This window comes from Schistocerca serialis, chromosome 1 (genome assembly GCF_023864345.2).
Source record: "Schistocerca serialis cubense isolate TAMUIC-IGC-003099 chromosome 1, iqSchSeri2.2, whole genome shotgun sequence".
In the NCBI taxonomy this organism is placed as follows: domain Eukaryota; kingdom Metazoa; phylum Arthropoda; class Insecta; order Orthoptera; family Acrididae; genus Schistocerca; species Schistocerca serialis.
Window position 1 is genome coordinate 887,906,766 of NC_064638.1, and position 22,072 is coordinate 887,928,837.

Consider the following 22,072-nt stretch of genomic DNA (forward strand, 5'->3'; position numbering starts at 1 on the left):
GCTGTTGTTTATCGTCTGGTAAACTCATCAGAAGATCAAAACAAATTGCAAAACGATTTAGAAAAGATATCCGGATGGTACGAACATTGGCCATTGACCCTAAATAATGAAAAGTACGAGGTCATCGACATGAGTACTAAAAGTAATTCGGTTCACGATAAATCAGTCTAATCTAAAGACCGTAAATTCAACTAAATACCTAGGAATTACAATTACGAACAATTTAAATTGGAAAGAACACATGGAAAATGTTGTGGGGAAGGCAAACCAAAGACTGCGGTTTATTGGCAGAACACTTAGAAAATAAAACAGATCTATAAAAGACACTGCCTACACTTCGCTTGTTCGTTCTGTTTTGGAGTACTACTGCGCGGTGTGGGATAGGATTAACGGAGTACATCGAGAAAGTTCAAAGAAGAGCAGCACGTTTTGTACTACCGCGAAATATTGGATAGAGTGTCACGGACATGATACAGGATTTGGGATGGACACCATTAAAACAAAGGCGTTTATAGCTGCGGTGGAATCTTTTCATGAATTTCAATCACCAACTTTCTCCACGGAATGCGAACATATTTTGTTGACGCCGACCTACAGAGGGAGAAACGATCATCATAATAAAATAAAGGAATTCAGAGCTTGCACGGAAAGAAAGAATTATTGTGAAGGTGGTTCGATAAACCCTCTGCCAGACACATAAGTGTGATTTGCAGAGTATCCATATAGATGTAGATGTAAATGTAGATGAAGATTACAACTAATGACTACCAAGCTGGATGAAATGGCTAGTTCTGTAGGGCTAAAATAAATAGTGATAAAACAAAACAATGTGCATTAAAGTGGAAATGTACCTACTTATGCCGGGCGTTGTGGCCGTGCGGTTCTAGGCGCTTCAGTTTGGAACCGCGTGACCGCTACGGTCGCAGGTTCGAATCCTGCCTCGGGCATGGATGTGTGTGATGTCCTTAGGTTAGTTAGGATTAAGTATTTCTAAGTTCTAGGGGACTTATGACCTCAGATGTTGAGTGCCATAGTGCTCAGAGCCATTTTTTGTACCTATTTATAATGCTACGCAAGGTACTAAGGGATATTGACTGATTTCCACACTTCACCTGCCGTATCTGTCACAACGCGGACGTACACGCAGAACTGCTTAAGCTCTCGCGGTCTTTCAACGAATATGATCCATTTGGCAATTAGACTCTTTAAATAAGTCCACAAACATCGGCTGACTCATCTGTCATCTTACCGATGGCAATACACGGATGCGAGACCTGGATAATGTCAGCAGAAAAATGGCTCTGAGCACTATGCGACTCAACTGCTGAGGTCATCAGTCGCCTAGAACTTAGAACTAATTAAACCTAACTAACCTAAGGACATCACACACATCCATGCCCGAGGCAGGATTCGAACCTGCGGCCGTAGCGGTCACGCGGTTCCAGACTGAAGCGCCTTTAACCGCACGGCCACACCGGCCGGCAATGTCAGCAGAACCAACACAAAAGTTCACTGTTTTTCACCAACGACGCTTGAGGCGAATTTTGAAGGTCAAGGTCAGTTACAGCGACAGCGGTTCAAATAAAACGCTGAGAACAGGTAGTCTACGTAACCTGCCTAAAAACGTTGCTGAAAGAAGGCCGAAAGTTGCAGGGAATGTTTTACGCATGAAAGATACAAGTATCCCCAAATAAGTACTGTTGTGCAAACCATATGATGTATACAGAGGTAGAGGCAGTCCTCTTAAAATCTCGAAACGAACTTTTGTAAAGGATTTTCAGTTCATAGACATGAACTGAGAGGAAGCTGGAAACCTGGCAGGTGGTCGAGTTTTGCTGAAGCAAACTTCTTGTTCGGTATGCTACCAAGCATTGGAGGAACCAATGCAATGTACTAGAACTAATTGCTTTATTGCTGGCCCACCGTCCATTTCTGTACTTGTGTTGATATGCAGCTTTTTGTTCCTTTTCACGTCACGAATCAGCGCCTAAAGTTTGTCCCCTTAATTAACATTCACCCTGTACAGTAATAACTGCCGAGTATCCTGTACTCTGATACTATCTCGCTCTCAACTACTCAGTGTTCTGGGGCCTGAGCAATAGCCGAAGAAAACAGCGTGAAGAGGCAACGGAGCGGATCGTTGCAAAAGTGGCGCCTCGGCTGCTGCGGTTTGCCGCCTTGTGCAACACTGGGCCGTATCGCCAAGGCTGGAGGGTGTCCACATCCACCTGCTGCTCAGCTTCCAGCTGCTAACGAAATTGTGAGGGCCGCCAGTGCTATTCCGCTTCCGACCATAAGTTAATCTCTGATTGCCGTTCCAGGAATTACCTGGGGCTTACAAGCGACTTCCTCTCCAAGATGTCGTTTCTTGATTAAGTGAAACCAGCTAATGAGGTGTACCCACGTTGCGACTGCGATAATCAGGAAAATTAATTCGGCACTTTTTGTAAATCTCAACTTTCTGACGTACTGGATTACAAACATTCTTAAGGCAAAGGCTGAGCGCTTAACTCCGGATGCGACCAGTCTGCAGAACTCTTCAATGGTTCTGCTACATTTTCCGGCAATGGTTTCATCAGTGGTAAAGACAAAAGAATAGGTACTACACAAAGCACTACTGCACAATATCAGAAGAAATCTACATTCTCAAATATTCCTCTCCCTTAGGTTTCTCCGATGCATAGAAACCAGTGCGTTGTCCTCGATGGTGAGTGTTCATCGGAGGTGAGGGTATCATCTGGAGTGCCCCAGGGAAGTGTGGTAGGCCCGCTGTTGTTTTCTATCTAAATAAGTTATCTTTTTGACAGGGTGGATAGCAATGTGCGGCTGTTTGCTGATGATACTGTGGTGTACGGGAAGGTGTCGTCATTGAGTGACTGTAGGAGGATACAAGATGACTTGGACAGGATTTGTGATTGGTGTAGAGAATGGCAGCTAACTCTAAATGTAGATAAATGTAAATTAATGCAGATGAATAGAAAAAAGAATCCCGTAATGTTTGAATTCCCCATTAGTAGTGCAGCGCTTGACACAGTCACGTCGATTAAATATTTGGGCGTAACATTGCAGAGCGATATGAAGTGGGACAAGCATGTAATGGCAGTTGTGGGGAAGGCGGATAGTCGTCTTCGGTTTATTGGTAGAATTTTGGGAAGATGTGGTTCATCTGTAAAGGAGACCGCTAATAAAACACTAATAAGACCTATTCTTGAGTACTGCTCTAGCGTTTGGGATCCCTATCAGGTCGGATTGAGGGAGGACATAGAAGCAATTCAGAGGCGGGCTGCTAGATTTGTTACTGGGAGGTTTGATCGTCTCTCGGGTGGGAGTCTCTGGAGGAAAGGAGGCGTTCTTTTCGTGAATCGCTACTGAGGAAATTTAGAGAACCAGCATTTGAGGGTGACTGCAGTACAATTTTACTGCCGCCATCCTATATTTCGCGGAAAGACCACAAAGATAAGATAAGATAGATTAGGGCTCGTACAGGGGCATATAGGCAGTCATTTTTCCCTCGTTCTGTTTGGGAGTGGAACAGGGAGAGAAGATGCTAGTTGTGGTACGAGGTACCCTCCGCCACGCACCGTATGGTGGATTGTGGAGTATGTATGTAGATGTACATGCAGATTCCTGTTATCGTCTCTATAGCCAATAGTCACTACGTGATTTTGAAATCTATTCAGTCAGTTTCTTAGGAGAGAGTCTGTTAACTATATTTCATTCTCTTCTTTTTAGGAATAGCCAATCCTTTTCCTTTTTTTTTTTATTTCTTAAGTCGTAGTAGATGTCACGACAGTTCCATAGAGTTTCAGTTCATTATTAACAATGTGCTGTTTCTTGTTTTTTAATAAATCTACTTACCTAATTGTACCTTTATTACGCAGCCGTCTGAAATGCTGCACTTACATGCTTTCCAATGAAAATTTATTGTGCGTTCACCGATTCATGTTTTTGGCAGTAATGTGCACTGATTTTCATTAGTTATGTACTGGTGTTGCGCATTTACTGGAAAATATAGTTATAAATAAAGTGCAAATGCAAGTAGTTCATACGCATTTATTTGTTTCTGACGCATAAACCAAAATCGTCTAAGTGAACATCGTAAAGTCGGCCTTATAGGATGCTGAGATTTTCCGTTTCAAATATTACCGAAACTTTTAGCAGGGACAGATTTTTCTCACAGATCTGTACAGATTTCTGGCTGATGTAGGTGACTCCATGTCGATAAATCTAGTGACATATAGCTTCCTTTTCAACAGCACTGGGAGAAGGTCATCTATTTTACTCGGCCATATTCATACACTGAGGGGACAGGCGTCATGGGGCAACGATATGCATATATGGGCGTGGTGGTAGTATCGCGAGCACAGGGTGTAAAAGGGCAGTCATTAGCTGAGCTGTCATTGGTACTCAGATAATTCATGTGAAGTGATTTCCTACGTTATTATGGCCGTTCGACGGGAATTAACAGACTTCGAAGACGGGCGGAGTGCTAGATGGAGCTAGACGCATGGGACATTCCATTTCGGAAATTGTTAGGGAATTCAATATTCCGAGAACGACAATGTCAAGAGTGTTCGACAATACCAAATTTCAAACGTTACCTCTCACCACGGACAAAGTGGTGTCCGACGGCCTTCACTTAACGACCGAGAGCAGCGGCGTTTGCGTAAAGTTGTCAACGGGAACAGACAAGCAGCTCTGTGTGAAATAACCGCAGAAATCAATGTGGGTCCTACGATGAACGTCTTCATTACGACAGGGTGGCGAAATCTGGCAGCAGACGACCGATGCAAGTGCCATTGCTAACAGCACGACATCGCCTGCAGCGCATTCCCGATATCAGTTGGTAAGAGCTGATGGTAGGTTTCGAGTCTGGTGCAGACCTCACGAAGCCATGCACTCAAGTTGTCAACAGGCACTGTGTAAGCTAGTGGTGAACTCATAATGGTGTGGGCTGTGTTTACGTGGAATTGACTGGGTTTTCTGGTCGAACTGAACCGTTCATTGGCAGGAAATGGTTATGTTCGACTACTTGGAGACCATTTGCAGTCATCATGGATTTCTTGTTCCCAAACACTTCGAGCTAGTGATTTGGTCACCCAGATCGCCCGACATGAATCCTCTCGAACATTTATGAGACATAATCGAGAGCTCAGTTCGTGCACAACATCCTTCACGGTCAACACTTTCGCAGTTACAGACGGCTATAGACGCAGCATGGCTCAATATTTCTGCAGGGGACTTCCAACGACTTTTCGAGTCCATGCAATGTGGAGTTTCTACCCCACGGCAAAAGGAGGTCCGACACGATATTAGGAAGTATCTCATGACTCTTGACGCCTCAGTGTAAAGAAACATTTACACTGGGTAAAATGGTAAAGTCTCTGGCGCAAGTACATGACCGCGTTATCGGTCTGAGTGTAGATGCAGTGCAGCCTTTCTTCGCCGAGGCATTGGGAGGGTGACGGTCCATCGCCCGGCTACATTTAATTTCCGGGAAAGGTCCCTTGTACTGTATATGATAGTAGGCTGAGCGGACGCGATGCCGTCCTGGAGGGACTGAAAAGAGGAAAAATCTCAGTTCCCAGTCGGGACTGAATCCAGCAACATCTGTGGCCAGAGTTTAGTGCTGTATCCAACAGACCATCACTACCACACTTACATTGGGCTTTCATAGTTTTTAAGGATATTTACAAGAGCCTCTTCATGATTTTGCTTAACGTTCAACTTAACACCTCTGGCACCTCAATTATGAACTCAATCTGTCAACTACATTAAAAAAAGACTAGCAGCTGAGAGTGTCTACAGTGGCCACAGTGTGTATTATCTTTATTTCACTTTACATTTCACTAAGATTGTTGGTAATTATCGGAGCCCCAAACGCATATTAAATACATTTATGTGCAATATGTCAGCATACACACCCTATCCTTCTCTCACCTGATGAATGAAAAGCATGATACAAGCTAAATTTCAATACGTAGATCTGTAGGAGTAACAGTAGTCTGCTACTGTGGCAGACTTGACAACCCTATGAATCATCTACATCTACATCTACATGATTACTCTGCTATTCACAATAAAGTGCCTGGCAGAGGGTTCAATGAACTACCTCCAAGCTGTCTCCCTACCGTACCACTCTCAAACGGCGCGCGGGATAAACGAGCACTTAAATTTTCCTGTGCGAGCCCTGATTTCTCTTATTTTACCGTGATGATCATTTTTCCCTATGTAGGAATGCGCCAACAGAATGTTTTCGCAATCGGAGGAGACAACTGGTGATTAAAATTTCATGAGAAGATCCCGCCGCAACGCAAAACGCCTTTGTTTTAATGATTGGCATTCCAATTCATGTATCATGTCTGTGCCACTATCTCCCCTATTTCGCGAAAATAGAAAACGAGCCGCCCGTCTTTGTACTTTTTCGATGTCATCGGTCAGTACCACCTGACGCGGATCCCACACCGCACAGCAGTACTCCAGAATAGGGCGGATAAACGTGGTGTAAGCCGTCTCTTTAGTAGACCTGTTGCACTTGTTAAGTGTTCTGCCAATGAATATCAGTCTTTGGTTTGCTCTACCCACAACACTATCTATGTGATCGTTCCAATTTAGGTTATTTGTGATTGTAATCCCTAAGTATTAAGTTGAATTTACAGCCTTCAGGTTTGTGTGACTTATCGCGTAATCCAAATTAAGGGGATTTCTTTTAGTACTCCTGTGGATAACTTCACACTTTTCTTTATTCAGGGTCAATTGCCACTTTTCGCATCATCCTATCTAAGTCATTTTGCAATTCGATTGAGTCATCCGATGACTTTACAAGACGGTAAATGACAGCTTCATCTGCAAACAATCTAAGAGGGCTACTCAGATTGTGTCCTATGTCATTAAAATAGATCACAAAAAATAGAGGTCCTATAATATTTCCTTGGGGAACACTACGAACTGTGACCTTTCTGACAGGAAATCACGAATCCAGTCGCACAAATGAGGCACGCAGTTCGGTTAGAAGACACTTGTGAGGAACGATGTGGAAAGCCTTCCGGAAATCTAAACATATGGAATCAATTTCACATCCCCTGTCGATAGCACTCACAACTTTATGAGTATAAAGAGCTAGTTGTATTTCACAAGAATGATATTTTCTGAATCCGTGCTGACTATGTGTCATAAATCGTTTTCTTCGAGGTAATTCATAATGTTCAAACAAAGTATATGTCCCAAAACCCTACTGCAAATCGACGTTAGTGATATGGACCTGTAATTCAGCGGATTACTCGTATTTCCCTTTTTGGGTATTGGTGTGACTAGAGCAATTTTCCAGACTGTAGGTGCGTATCTTTCTGTGAGGGAGCTGCTTTATATAACTGCTAAATATGGAGCTATTATATCAGCATACTATGTAAGGAATCTGACTGGTACACAATCTGGACCGGAGGCCTTGCCTTTTGAGCTATGGCGGCTGGCGCTAGGGTGCTCCACTTGCATCGCTGATATCGATATTCGGCTGTCCTGCTATCTTTGACTGCTCCCCCGGCGGTTTTCCGGGTGAACGTGTGATGAGTGAGTCTCCGGTCGGCGTTCAACGAGCCAGCTTGTATTGAAAACAAGCCGGTGTCCCTAACCGTGGCGCATGGGCCTCGCCGTGCTCGCCGCCCTTGTCTTTCGGCGCGCGCCGGATGTTCCGTGCTGATCATTGGTCGCCTTGAAATTTAAAATTGTGATGGGTTCGTCGTCTCACGCTGAACAGCTTCCCAGCTCGTAATTTGCTAGCTCCAAGTTACATATGACTTTTATTTTGTGTTCAACTAATAAGTTTGTTGAAATTTATGGCGGCATGGGTAGCTGTCGGAGATGGTTCGGAACTTAGTTCCACAGTGGCTATTTATATGGAGACTTATGTTGCACATTCCGTTTCTGTTTATTCGTGGAGTGTGTGTTTCAAGTGGTTTTCATGCAAATGTTACTTGTTTTAGCGCATATTGCCAGCTTTGGGCCTGGCTGCGGTTGTGTTCGTGCCCGGCAGCCGTAGAGTTGATGATTTAATCATTTGTCACGGCAGCATTTGGTATGTTTGTTTAATGCTGAAAGTTCTTTAAAGCAACTGGAAGTGATCTCTAAGGTTTCCCGCTAGTTTACTGAGAGACGGGTAATGTTAGAGTATTGCTCTGTAAGAGTTTGTGGGTGTGCTTATTATTTATTCCAGTGTGGCTGTGATTTGACCTTGTTTTCATTGCAATCTATTTCTGCTACAGGCCATTTAAGACTGCTTGTTCCCTGGCGTCGGCGCGGTTATGGTTTGTCAGGACCGCTCATTGTGGTGCCGGTCGGATTATACACTCCTGGAAATTGAAATAAGAACACCGTGAATTCATTGTCCCATGAAAGGGAAACTTTATTGACACATTCCTGGGGTCAGATACATCACATGATCACACTGACAGAACCACAGGCACATAGACACAGGCAACAGAGCATGCACAATGTCGGCACTAGTACAGTGTATATCCACCTTTCGCAGCAATGCAGGCTGCTATTCTCCCATGGAGACGATCGTAGAGATGCTGGATGTAGTCCTGTGGAACGGCTTGCCATGCCATTTCCACCTGGCGCCTCAGTTGGACCAGCGTTCGTGCTGGACGTGCAGACCGCGTGAGACGACGCTTCATCCAGTCCCAAACATGCTCAATGGGGGACAGATCCGGAGATCTTGCTGGCCAGGGTAGTTGACGTACACCTTCTAGAGCACGTTGGGTGGCACGGGATACATGCGGACGTGCATTGTCCTGTTGGAACAGCAAGTTCCCTTGCCGGTCTAGGAATGGTAGAACGATGGGTTCGATGACGGTTTGGATGTACCGTGCACTATTCAGTGTCCCCTCGACGATCACCAGTGGTGTACGGCCAGTGTAGGAGATCGCTCCCCACACCATGATGCCGGGTGTTGGCCCTGTGTGCCTCTGTCGTATGCAGTCCTGATTGTGGCGCTCACCTGCACGGCGCCAAACACGCATACGACCATCATTGGCACCAAGGCAGAAGCGATTCTCATCACTGACGACGACACGTCTCCATTCGTCCCTCCATTCACGCCTGTCGCGACACCACTGGAGGCGGGCTGCACAATGTTGGGGCGTGAGCGGAAGACGGCCTAACGGTGTGCGGGACCGTAGCCCAGCTTCATGGAGACGGTTGCGAATGGTCCTCGCCGATACCCCAGGAGCAACAGTGTCCCTAATTTGCTGGGAAGTGGCGGTGCGGTCCCCTACGGCACTGCGTAGGATCCTACGGTCTTGGCGTGCATCCGTGCGTCGCTGCGGTCCGGTCCCAGGTCGACGGGCACGTGCACCTTCCGCCGACCACTGGCGACAACATCGATGTACTGTGGAGACCTCACGCCCCACGTGTTGAGCAGTTCGGCGGTACGTCCACCCGGCCTCCCGCATGCCCACTATACGCCCTCGCTCAAAGTCCGTCAACTGCACATACGGTTCACGTCCACGCTGTCGCGGCATGCTACCAGTGTTAAAGACTGCGATGGAGCTCCGTATGCCACGGCAAACTGGCTGACACTGACGGCGGCGGTGCACAAATGCTGCGCAGCTAGCGCCATTCGACGGCCAACACCGCGGTTCCTGGTGTGTCCGCTGTGCCGTGCGTGTGATCATTGCTTGTACAGCCCTCTCGCAGTGTCCGGAGCAAGTATGGTGGGTCTGACACACCGGTGTCAATGTGTTCTTTTTTCCATTTCCAGGAGTGTATATAAATATCTACCGCCTGCTACGTGACCCTGTGCACAAGCCGTGGGCAGTGAACGCTTGTATCGTCTGCCGGCCGTAGCGTTATTGCTTCCAAACACTGCTATGGGCCTTAACGCTGTTCTCTGAAGTGCAATTTGGGAATCATTCTGAGTCATTATGTCCGTTAGTTAAGTGAGGCCACCCTGTTGTAATATTAGCGTTTCTGTTAGTTATTTTAATGGTTGAGTTATTAGTAGCCATTTTTATTTAACACCTATTTTAATCATTTGTGTATCTTTAATGAACATACTTGAACAATATTCCAGCAGGGTTCACATAAGTTTTTCGTAAACAATCTCCTTGTAGACTGATAGCGTTTTTCCAGTATCCTATCAACGAACTGAAGTCTGCAGTCTGATTTATCTACGACCGGACCTACGTGATCGTTTCCCTTCTTGACTGACAGGGGATCTTGTTAGGGAGATGCTGGGTTAATTTCCCCGTCCAGTCACTCGTATTTCAGCTACCAACTGTTTACTCCAGCTACTTCAGGCGAATGTCAAGATGTTATCTAATATGTCCACCGTACTCTGACTAAGCCACGCCCAGATTCTGATAACGACTGGACATGTAAATGGGTGCTACAATTATGCATGGAAGCCCATTAAGAGCAAGGTTGCTGCGGTGAACTGACATCAATGTTCAACTGGATGACCAAAAAATACGGTTATAATATAGAGTTTGACTAAAGATAACAGTGTACATGATGCCCTAAAGCAGTTTAGATATAACGGCATTGAAACTTCGATAGACATTCGCGTGTGGAGTTCATGTGTACAGAAGTTTAACAGAAATTATTTCTCCCAATTATGAAACCGAACTGAGAGTTAAATGAGCGGGAGCGGTGACCACTCAAGTACCTGTTGCATGACATAGTCCGCAAGCTCCTCTTGCCTGAAGGGCCCGGTAACCTCACGACAATCTCGCACGTTGCGTTAGAAGGTGGAGTGCTCTGTGGCGAGGCGTGGCTGCTATTCTAGCGCATGGTGACCCTGTACCCAGAACGGGCCTTGGCGTGCTGACACAGTCGCGTATGCTAAGAGGCGTCTACACAGCCACATTCAGGTCGCGTCTCTGTCGGTATTATGATGCTCTGGTGTACCACGTGGGACGCGTAGCGCGTTCTTCACATTAAGATCACACAAGGACAACTTAGAAGAACGCCATGTGTATGAGTTGTTAAGCCTGACCGCAAGTATTGCTTTGAGAAATAAAGTGTTTGATCATTTGTAATATTAATACGGGCGAAGGAAAACTGTCTAAAATAAAATCGGAACAGCGTAAATTCGAGGCTCTTCCCTTGCGTTACGTATCCGTCGATGAGAGCAGTATTCTCGATTGCTTCGACCCATGTCGCTTAAAGTTAGCCAATAGTCTGAACAATAGAGAGCGCTTACACAACACTTCGGCCTGCATCTCTTCATACCACGGGCAGAACTCTAAAACTGACCTACTGAGTTCGCTCCCTGTCCGATTATGTGGTCAAAGAGTTACGTTTGACATGGAGATTGAGGCCTGTCTTAGTTCGGAGCCAAAGTTTCTGGCTTGAGTCCTCGCCCGGCACACAGTTTTAATCTGTCAGATTGGTAAACATCGCAACACCACCCCAAAAGAAGGGAAGATTAGAGTTTAATCTAATGTCGACAGTGCGGTCATTAGAGACGGAGCACAAGCTCTGATAAGGAATGGATTGGAGAAGGAAATCGACCTTGCCATTTTCAAAGGCCGGCCTCAGTTGCCGAGCGGTTCTAGGCGCCTCAGTCTGGAGCCGCGCAACCGCTACGGTCGCAGGTTCGAATCCTGCCTCGGGCATGGATATGTATGATGTCCTTAGGTTAGTTAGGTTTAAGTAGTTGTAAGTTCTAGGGGACTGATGACCTCAGTTGTCCCATAGTGCTCAGAGCTGTTTGAACCATTTTCAAAGGAACAATCCCGGCATATGGATATGGGTGGGGATTTGAACCATCCTCCTCACTGATGCGAGTCCAATATGCTGACCACTACACCACCTCGCTCGGGAATAGCACGCCACAGACCTGAGATTTCAATTGTTTTGTACACGAATTTTAACTTTATATGAACTTACTATCGCGAGGTGGTGACTCCTCAGGATCAATATCGTTTGCAATCTACTACAGCCCATGTAAGATTAGAGGAGACGACTGTACACATGCCTGCTTTTTTACGTGTTGTGTGACATTCCTGTAAGAGGGAAAAAATTGGTCTGATTATGAGAATAATCACTATCTACATTTTGAGAGTGGGATTTTCGAAGCGCATGATCTACTCTATCGTACAATCGTGCGCAAAACTTAAGGGCGAGGGTAACTTTCGCATGATGTGTCACTGCCAAGAAACACGGCTCGATGAAAACTTGTACTGTACATAGAAAGAACTGCTACACATGTGGAAGGAGTAGAGTGTCACAATTAAGTGTTATCACCTCTCGCCATATGATGGTTGTAACACCATAGCTCTAATGCTGTACTGATTTATTTTGCTTTTGTTTTATTTAATGTTACATCGTTGAGCTTCTGTAAATGTTGTTTGATTGAATCGATAACACAAAATTGTATATTCCTTTCTTTGTAAAGACTTTGATGTCATGGTTTGATTGTAAGCAATGTAGTATATCTGTCATTTAAATTCTTTGTCCCATTTGGAGGGAACAAAACTTACTGTATATAATTGTAATTTTGCGTGAATAATATTTGGTAGAAATGTCAATATGTGCAAATGTTCTGTTTTATTTAATGTATTTGTTTGCTGTTATGTAAACTGCTGACCTTCACTTAGGATTCTTAGTTATTCTGTGTGCAAAAGTTGTTGTGGTTCCCCTAGGCAACGGAACTGTGTAGCGCGCGCAAATTGTGGTTGGCCTAGATAGAAAAGGTGGAACCAAGAGTCAGTCGAGATCGAGCCACCAAACTGTGCACTGCCATGTAAATGTTGCATATTGTGCTGGTTCCGAGAGAGGCTTTTTCTGCTACTTTCCAATGCCTCGGATGGATGGATAAATAGCTGGAACGATTCTGGAATTGGTATTCATCATCGCCACCAAGAAGGGCCAGAGTCCAGCAATTCTGTCTGCAAATCCGCCTACCAACGTGCAGTTGCCACCACATTGCGTAATCACTGTAAAGGAGTACTATAATAATGTACAGTGAAGGATCAGCTTATTGGGCGATTTAGTGTGCACAAATATAAGGTAACTTATAACAGAATTTATGTACCTACTTTAATTTTTTCCTTATCTTAACACCTCTCAGATTCCTCTCCGTTTGAACTAAAGTGATTACCGAGTGTCCGTACTGGAAGAACATTAAAGGCCAGTGGTTTGCTAATTAATGCCTCTTGAACATAGTAAAAAGAAAGTTAAAGTTAATGTGGCAAGAGAGGGAGTTAAAGTAAATCATGGTTGTTGTTGTTGTTGTGGTCTTCAGTCCTGAGACTGGTTTGATGCAGCTCTCCATGCTACTATATCCTGTGCAAGCTTCTTCATCTCCCAGTACCTACTGCAACCTACATCCTTCTGAATCTGCTTAGTGTATTGATCTCTTGGTCTCCCTCTACGATTTTTGCCCTCCACGCTGCCCTCCAATGCTAAATTTGTGATCCCTTGATGCCTCAAAACATGTCCTACCAACCGATCCCTTCTTCTAGTCAAGTTGTGCCACAAACTTCTCTTCTCCCCAATCCTATTCAATACCTCCTCATTAGTTACGTGATCTACCCACCTTATCTTCAGCATTCTTCTGTAGCACCACATTTCGAAAGCTTCTATTCTCTTCTTGTCCAAACTGCTTATCGTCCATGTTTCACTTCCATACACTCCATACAAATACTTTCAGAAACGACTTCCTGACACTTACTTACTTACTGCTTACTGAAAATAATTTTCCTATTAAAACTGCTTATTAAAGTGTTGTTGCCAACTTCAAAATTAAAAGTTCTTAAGACTGAGGCTTATAAAGTTTGGCTTAGTAAATGATCACATTGCTGCCTGTTGTAAATCGCAGAAGGTGAGTCAGTATCTTGCAAATTTGTCAACATTGTGTCTCACAGTAGTAAAAGTCGTGAATTGCATTTATGGAAGGTTATATACTCGTTTGCTAAGTGTTTGTCTCTCTTGTGTATTGGAAGTGCATATTAATAGTATAACAGGATCCACAGTTTGTCTATTGTGTTAATGCTAGGTAACAAGTAATGGGAAGACCATTATCTATGAAAACATTAATTTCTTTATTCAAATGACAGTGAGAAGTAACCTGTTGATGAATTCCTTATAACCTTCATTCTTAATACACTCCTGGAAATGGAAAAAAGAACACATTGACACCGGTGTGCCAGACCCACCATACTTGCTCCGGACACTGCGAGAGGGCTGTACAAGCAATGATCACACGCACGGCACAGCGGACACACCAGGAACCGCGGTGTTGGCCGTCGAATGGCGCTAGCTGCGCAGCATTTGTGCACCGCCGCCGTCAGTGTCAGCCAGTTTGCCGTGGCATACGGAGCTCCATCGCAGTCTTTAACACTGGTAGCATGCCGCGACAGCGTGGACGTGAACCGTATGTGCAGTTGACGGACTTTGAGCGAGGGCGTATAGTGGGCATGCGGGAGGCCGGGTGGACGTACCGCCGAATTGCTCAACACGTGGGGCGTGAGGTCTCCACAGTACATCGATGTTGTCGCCAGTGGTCGGCGGAAGGTGCACGTGCCCGTAGACCTGGGACCGGACCGCAGCGACGCACGGATGCACGCCAAAACCGTAGGATCCTACGCAGTGCCGTAGGGGACCGCACCGTCACTTCCCAGCAAATTAGGGACACTGTTGCTCCTGGGGTATCGGCGAGGACCATTCGCAACCGTCTCCATGAAGCTGGGCTACGGTCCCGCACACCGTTAGGCCGTCTTCCGCTCACGCCCCAACATCGTGCAGCCCGCCTCCAGTGGTGTCGCGACAGGCATGAATGGAGGGACGAATGGAGACGTGTCGTCTTCAGCGATGAGAGTCGCTTCTGCCTTGGTGCCAATGATGGTCGTATGCGTGTTTGGCGCCGTGCAGGTGAGCGCCACAATCAGGACTGCATACGACCGAGGCACACAGGGCCAACACCCGGCATCATGGTGTGGGGAGCGATCTCCTACACTGGCCGTACACCACTGGTTATCGTCGAGGGGACACTGAATAGTGCACGGTACATCCAAACCGTCATTAAACCCATCGTTCTACCGTTCCTAGACCGGCAAGGGAACTTGCTGTTCCAACAGCCACCCAACCTGCTCTAGAAGGTGTAAGTCAACTACCCTGGCCAGCAAGATCTCCGGATCTGTCCCCCATTGAGCATGTTTGGGACTGGATGAAGCGTCGTCTCACGCGGTCTGCACGTCCAGCACGAACGCTGGTCCAACTGAGGCGCCAGGTGGAAATGGCATGGCAAGCCGTTCCACAGGACTACATCCAGCATCTCTACGATCGTCTCCATGGGAGAATAGCAGCCTGCATTGCTGCGAAAGGTGGATATACACTGTACTAGTGCCGACATTGTGCATGCTCTGTTGCCTGTGTCTATGTGCCTGTGGTTCTGTCAGTGTGATCATGTGATGTATCTGACCCCAGGAATGTTTCAATAAAGTTTCCCCTTCCTGGGAAATGAATTCACGGTGTTCTTATTTCAATTTCCAGGAGTGTAGAAAAGTATTTAGTTGAGAGAGAGACTTACGCTGTGATCAGTTCATAATTTTGCAGTGAACTACATTTATAATTTTATGTCAGCTGGAAAATGTTTGACCAATAGTACTGGACCTATGTCCAATTGATGATTCTGCAGTGAATATTAATGGTAATGTTATAAAGACCATTCAGTTTGAATAAGTCCTGAAAGTAATAGTGTTTCGTTATCTGTTATATTTTTGCAAATAGTTTGTGCTGCTCTAGCTGCTAGCTTCAATCTTACCGTAAACATCTGTATGTGTCAGAGTTCATTGCACTCGCGTGTGGCCAAGTATAGGTTGTGTTTATCCTTTAAAGTTACTCATACCTACTTTCTTAAACGAGAACGTTAATCTTTCTCTTGCCTAATTAGGCTGGCGACCGTTTTCCTTATTCTTTAAACAGTATAGCTAGGCAAAAATATTGTTCGTTACTGTTCGAATATTTACGTAATTCTGACTTTCATTTCCGATAAGCCATTACCGTTAGGTACAAAACGGTCAACCTAGCAAAATTCCTCTCAGAGGGTAACACTGTTCTGTTGCGTTATACCATAATTGCTTTAATAAGATTGTTTTTGTGGTGTCACCGCCAGACACCACACTTGCTAGGTGGTAGCTTTAAATCGGCCGCGGTCCCTTAGTACATGTCGGACCTGCGTGTCGCCACTGTGTGATCACAGGCCGAGCGCCACCACAAGGCAGGTCTCGAGATACGGACGAGCACTCGCCCCAGTTGTACGGACGACTTTGCTAGCGACTACACTCACGAAGCATCGCTCATTAGCCGAGCAGATAGTTAGAATAGCCTTCAGCTAAGTTCATGGCTACGACCTAGCATGGCGCCATTAGCCTTACATAGTTTGATAGTTATCGTATGAAATGTCTCATCAAGAACGCTGTATACAAATGGTGGATTAAAGTTAAGTATTCCAGCAGCTACGTACTTTTCTTTATATTATTTATGAAGTATCCTGTTTCAGACCATCAAGTCCGCCTGCTTGCTTAATGGCCGCCTCCCTTAAATAATGTGCGTAGTGTTGACAATCAGTCAACACTACAAATGGCGACGAGCATGGGATTAAAAGAGGATTTCGCGTTCGTATTGCTCTAATTTCTGGCGACGTTACAAACCGCCTTCTTTCTCTTTGATTGATTTACTTGTGTCATGGCTTCGCCACAATCTCCAGATGTACTGTCTGAATTTTATCGCTTGCAGAATCAGCAGACGCAGGCGTTATTGGATGCCCTTGGACAGCTCGTCCAGGGTCAACGTGCACTGCAAAACGATGCGGCAGCCGCCGCTTCACCGCTACCGCAGCCACAACATGCAGTTGCACCGCCGTTTCGCAGTTTTGACGCGGCGCAAGAAACATGGACCGAGTGGTCCCACCAGTTTGGATTTCATCTCGCCGCCTACAGAATTCAAGGTAACGACCAGCAGCCTCATTTATTGTCCTGTGTAGGAGTGTCCACCTACCGTGTGATAGTGAAATTGTTTCCCCGACGCGACGTAGCAACTCTGTCCTACGAAGAAATTTTGTCTGCTTTGGACGCCTATTTCAAAGAAACAGTCAATGTCGTTGCAAAAAGGTATACTTTCTTTCGTACAAAACGTATGGCCGGTCAGACTAATAGGGAGTGGGTTGCAACTTTGCAAGGCCTTACATGGGATTGTGCTCTTGAGTGTGAATGTGGACTCCATTATTCAGATACAATGGTACGTGATGCAATAGCACAGAACGTTTCTGATGTTCGTATACGGGAACAGATTTTGAAACTAGTTAATCCCTCCCTTCAGAAAGTGATAGACATATTAGATAGACAAGACATGCTTGACTTTGCTCATGAATCATTTGAAACTTCGCCAGCCGTGTGTAACATTAACTGGCCCGCCGGGCGCGCTGCACGGCCCGGTAAACTGCCCTCGCACACGTCCGCGCAGCTGCTGCCACGCTCTAAACCAGGTGTGCCTCGACAGCATACAAATGCAGTGAAATCATGCCCGCGGTGTGCTACTAGACATTCGCATGAAAATTGCCCGTCACGCCATGCTATTTGCTTTTTCTGTAATAAGAAAGGACATGTTCAAAGTGTTTGCCAGAAAAAGCTCAGATCAGACAATCACAATCATTCCAGGCCCTTTGCTTCGCGCCGGAATCGAACCAAGAATACTCAGGCTCGTGAACCTTCGCCCATGGACATTGATGTAGTTAATTCCACTTCGTCCAGTGCCACTGTCTCTAGCAGTGACTGTGTTCGTCCCACGAAAAGTGTGCATCGACGTCGCCGGAAATCACGTCAATTAGCAAGTGATGCTGTACCGGTATCAGTTCAAATTGCACAAGACAGTCGCTCTTGTCGTCAGCAGGACAATAAACTTTTGTAGATTTGGACTTTAATGGCAAGGTCATACCATTCCAGCTCGATACCGGAGCTGCTGTTTCATTGATCAATCACGACACGTACAGACAACTGGGCAAACCTCCGTTGCGTTCCGCAAATGTTAAGCTAACTACGTATTCAGGACAGCAGATCCCTGTGTTAGGACAGTGCAGCCTTCTTGCAACATACAAGGGACAAACAAAACTTGTGTCATTTTACGTTCTTCTACCGCAGTGAACTTGTTTGGTTTAGATTTATTTCAATTGTTTAACATGTCTATCGTAAATCAGGTCCTATCAGTGAATCACACTGCGCCTTCAGACAGTGTTTCTAGTCTATGTGAAGAATTTGCAGACATTTTTGCACCGGGCTTAGGTTGCGCTAAAAACTATGAAGCACATTTGGAACTGAAAGTAAACGCGCAACCGAAATTTTTCCGAGCGCGCAATGTTCCCCACGCATTGCGTGATGAGGTCGCAAGAACATTAAACGATTTAGAGTCACAGGGTGTAATTGAACGTGTGCAAGCTTCTCTCTGGGCCTCACCCTTAGTAATTTTGCCAAAACCTTCCGGAAAACTGAGACTTTGTGTGGACTTCACGGGAACAGTGAATCCACAACTCGTGATTGCAACTTTTCCCTTACCCCACCCGGAAGATCTTTTTGATGAACTGTGCCCGGGTAAATACTTTTCGAAGTTGGACCTAGCAGATGCGTACTTGCAAATCCCAGTGGACGCCGAATCCCAGTGCGTCTTGGTGGTTAACACGCATCTTGGTCTGTACCGATTCAAAAGACTGCCATTCGGGTGTGCATCCGCACCTGCATTGTTTCAGCAATATTTACAAACTGTTTGTGCGTCGGTCCCTACTGCTGCGAACTATCTGGACGATATTGTGATCTCCGGAAAGACAGCCGACGAGCATTTAGCACACCTACGAACATTATTTCAGGTGTTGCGACAAAATGGTCTTCGCTTGCGGAAGGACAAATGTGTGTTTTTTGCTCGTGACTTACCATACCTGGGACATGTCATCAATGCCCAAGGCATACATCCGAGTCCAGAGCACCTCCGTGCCATACAAGATTTGCCTTCGCCACAGAATGTGAAGCAGCTACAGAGTGTGTTGGGTAAAATTAACTATCATCATCGCTTTCTGCGCAATGCCTCTTCCATTTCAGCTCCGCTTCATAGCTTACGCCGTAAGGGTGTTCCGTTCGTCTGGACGACGGAATGCGAACGCGCCTTTCGCCAGTTGAAATCGGCGTTGCTTTCTAATACTTGCCTTACGCCATTCGATCCCCAGAAACCCCTTTTGTTGATGGTAGATGCATCGGATTTCGGGATCGGTGCTGTGCTTGTGCACAAAGATGGATCGCATGATCGCCCTATTGCCTTTGCGTCCAAATTGCTGTCATCTGCACAAAGAAATTATTCCCAGATAGAGAAAGAAGCTTTGGCTCTCATATTTGGTGTTACTAAGTTTCATGATTTCTTGTATGGTCGTCACTTTCCCATCATCACAGACCACAAACCTTTGACATCGCTTTTTCATCCGAACAAGCCTGTACCTCCGCGTACAGCGCAGAAATTCATTCGCTGGTCTATTTTCCTCTCGCAGTACCGCTACGATATCTTGTATCGGTCCACTGCTAAGCACGGAAACGCCGATGCGTTGTCCCGTTTGCCTGTTGCTGAGGATAGAGCATTCGATTCTTCCGAACTTGCTTGCATGTTCATTGATTCGGAAACCGATGAAGTGGTCGCATCGTTTCCGATTGATTTTCGTCGTGTAGCTACAGCCACAGCTGCTGACCCGGTCCTTGCTACCGTTTTGCGTTTTGTTGCTACGCAATGGCCTTTGTCAAAGTCTCAGATCGAGGATCCGTTGGTTCGCCGATTTTTTGCTCACAGGGAGAGACTTTTTGTTCGACGTGGTGTTTTGTTGTTGCGTTCTGATAATGATCAGTCCAGAGTCGTGGTCCCACGTTCGTTACAGTCCTCTGTTTTACGGCTTCTTCACCAAGGACATTGGGGTATAGTGCGAAAGAAACAACTTGCTCGTCAGCACTGTACTTGGTTCGGAATCGATGCTGCGATTACGAATATGTGTTCTTCTTGCATGGCGTGTGCCGAACAACAATCCGCACCGCCGCGGAAAGTCTTTGCATGGCCACAAGCCACTTCCCCTTGGCAACGCTTGCACATCGATTTTGCTGGAATGCTCGATGGTTGGTTCTGGTAGATGCCTTCAGTAATTTTCCTTTTGTTGTCCGGATGTCTTCCACGACGTTAACTGCCACCATCCAAGCGTTGTCTGCTATCTTTTGCATTGAAGGTCTTCCACACACTATTGTTTCCGACAATGGCCCACAATTCATGTCTGCAGAATTTCAGTCATTCTGCCAGGCCAATGGTATTCAACATCTGACATCCGCGCCGTTTTCGCCTCAGTCAAACGGTGCCGCTGAACGATTGGTCCGGACTTTCAAGTCACGGATGTTGAAGTTAAAAGAGTCGCATTCTCGGGAGGACGCGTTGTTGCTCTTTTTGTCATCGTATCGCTCTCAGCCCCGAGATGGTCGCTCGCCGGCTGAGTTGCTCCACGGTCGTCCTCATCGAATCTTGATGTCTTTGCTGCACCCGCCGCATCAGGTTCCTGTGCAGCGGCAGACTTCTGCTTTTGCTCGAGGCGACGTTGTATTCTATCGCAACTTTCGCGGTTCACGGCGTTGGCTCGCAGGGCGCATTCTTCGCTGCCTCGGCCGCGCGATGTATTTGGTTTTGGGGGCCTCTGGTGAGGTGCGTCGGCATCTCAATCAGCTGCGCCTCTGTCGTCGCACGGGTTCTGCCGCTCCCCGTCTGCTTTCAGCGACAGTGCCGTCCGGTCAGCGCCCTGGGGACCCATCTACTGGCTCGCGTCATCCCCAGGTGTTGCCGACGCTGCCTTCCATTTGGCCCATCGCGACGCGCCGCCGCCGCCGCCGCTTGTTCTCCCGCCGGGGACGCCCGCAGTGGACGCTTCGCTGCAGCCGCCACGCACCTCCCTGGGTCACGCGCCGTCGATCGCTTCCCGTGACCAGCCGTCCTCCGCCTTGGAACTCTTGCCCGCTCCGGACCACATGGCGTCTTCGCGCGTCGGGTACCCCGACGCAATGGAGGTCGACCCTTCGGCCCCTCCTGTCTCTTTACGGGCGCATACACCGCATGTTGACGTGCACCCTGGACTAGGTTTTCAGGCGTTTCCTAGCTCCCCTCGGACCGAATGGCCGGGTGCGGGTGGCACAGCCTCGCCTGTTGTTAGGCTCCCCACCTCATCGCATACGTCAACATGGGGTCCTCCCCACGGCGGGCGGAAGTCTTATCACACGACCGTTCGCCGATTTGCGGGGGAGGAATGTGGTGTCACCGCCAGACACCACACTTGCTAGGTGGTAGCTTTAAATCGGCCGCGGTCCCTTAGTACATGTCGGACCCGCGTGTCGCCACTGTCAGGGATCGCAGACCGAGCGCCACCACAAGGCAGGTCTCGAGATACGGACGAGCACTCGCCCCAGTTGTACGGACGACTTTGCTAGCGACTGCACTCACGAAGCATCGCTCATTAGCCGAGCAGATAGTTAGAATAGCCTTCAGCTAAGTCAATGGCTACGACCTAGCAAGGCGCCATTAGCCTTACATAGTTTGATAGTTATCGTATGAAATGTCTCATCAAGAACGATGTATACAAATGGTGGATTAAAGTTAAGTATTCCAGCAGCTACGTACTTTTCTTTATATCATTTATGAAGTGTCCTGTTTCAGACCATCAAGTCCGCCTGCTTGCTTAATGGCCGCCTCCCTTAAATAATGTGCGTAGTGTTGACAATCAGTCAACACTAAAGTTTTATTTCACAACCTGCCTCCAGCTTTGGTGTAGCTGTAGCAGACGGTAGTGTTATAGGGTACGTGATGCACCCAGGAACATTGTCGAACATGTCCGTATTGGTGGTCCATATGCTACGGTGTGGGGAGGCATAATGTAGCGTGGGCGTACTGACCTCTAATTCTTTGAACACGGCACGCTTACCGATCAACGTTATTGTGACGCCGTACTTCTTTGTCATCTCTTTAGGTATGCATTCGGCGCTGACTTCATTTTTATGAATGACAGTGCGCGACACCA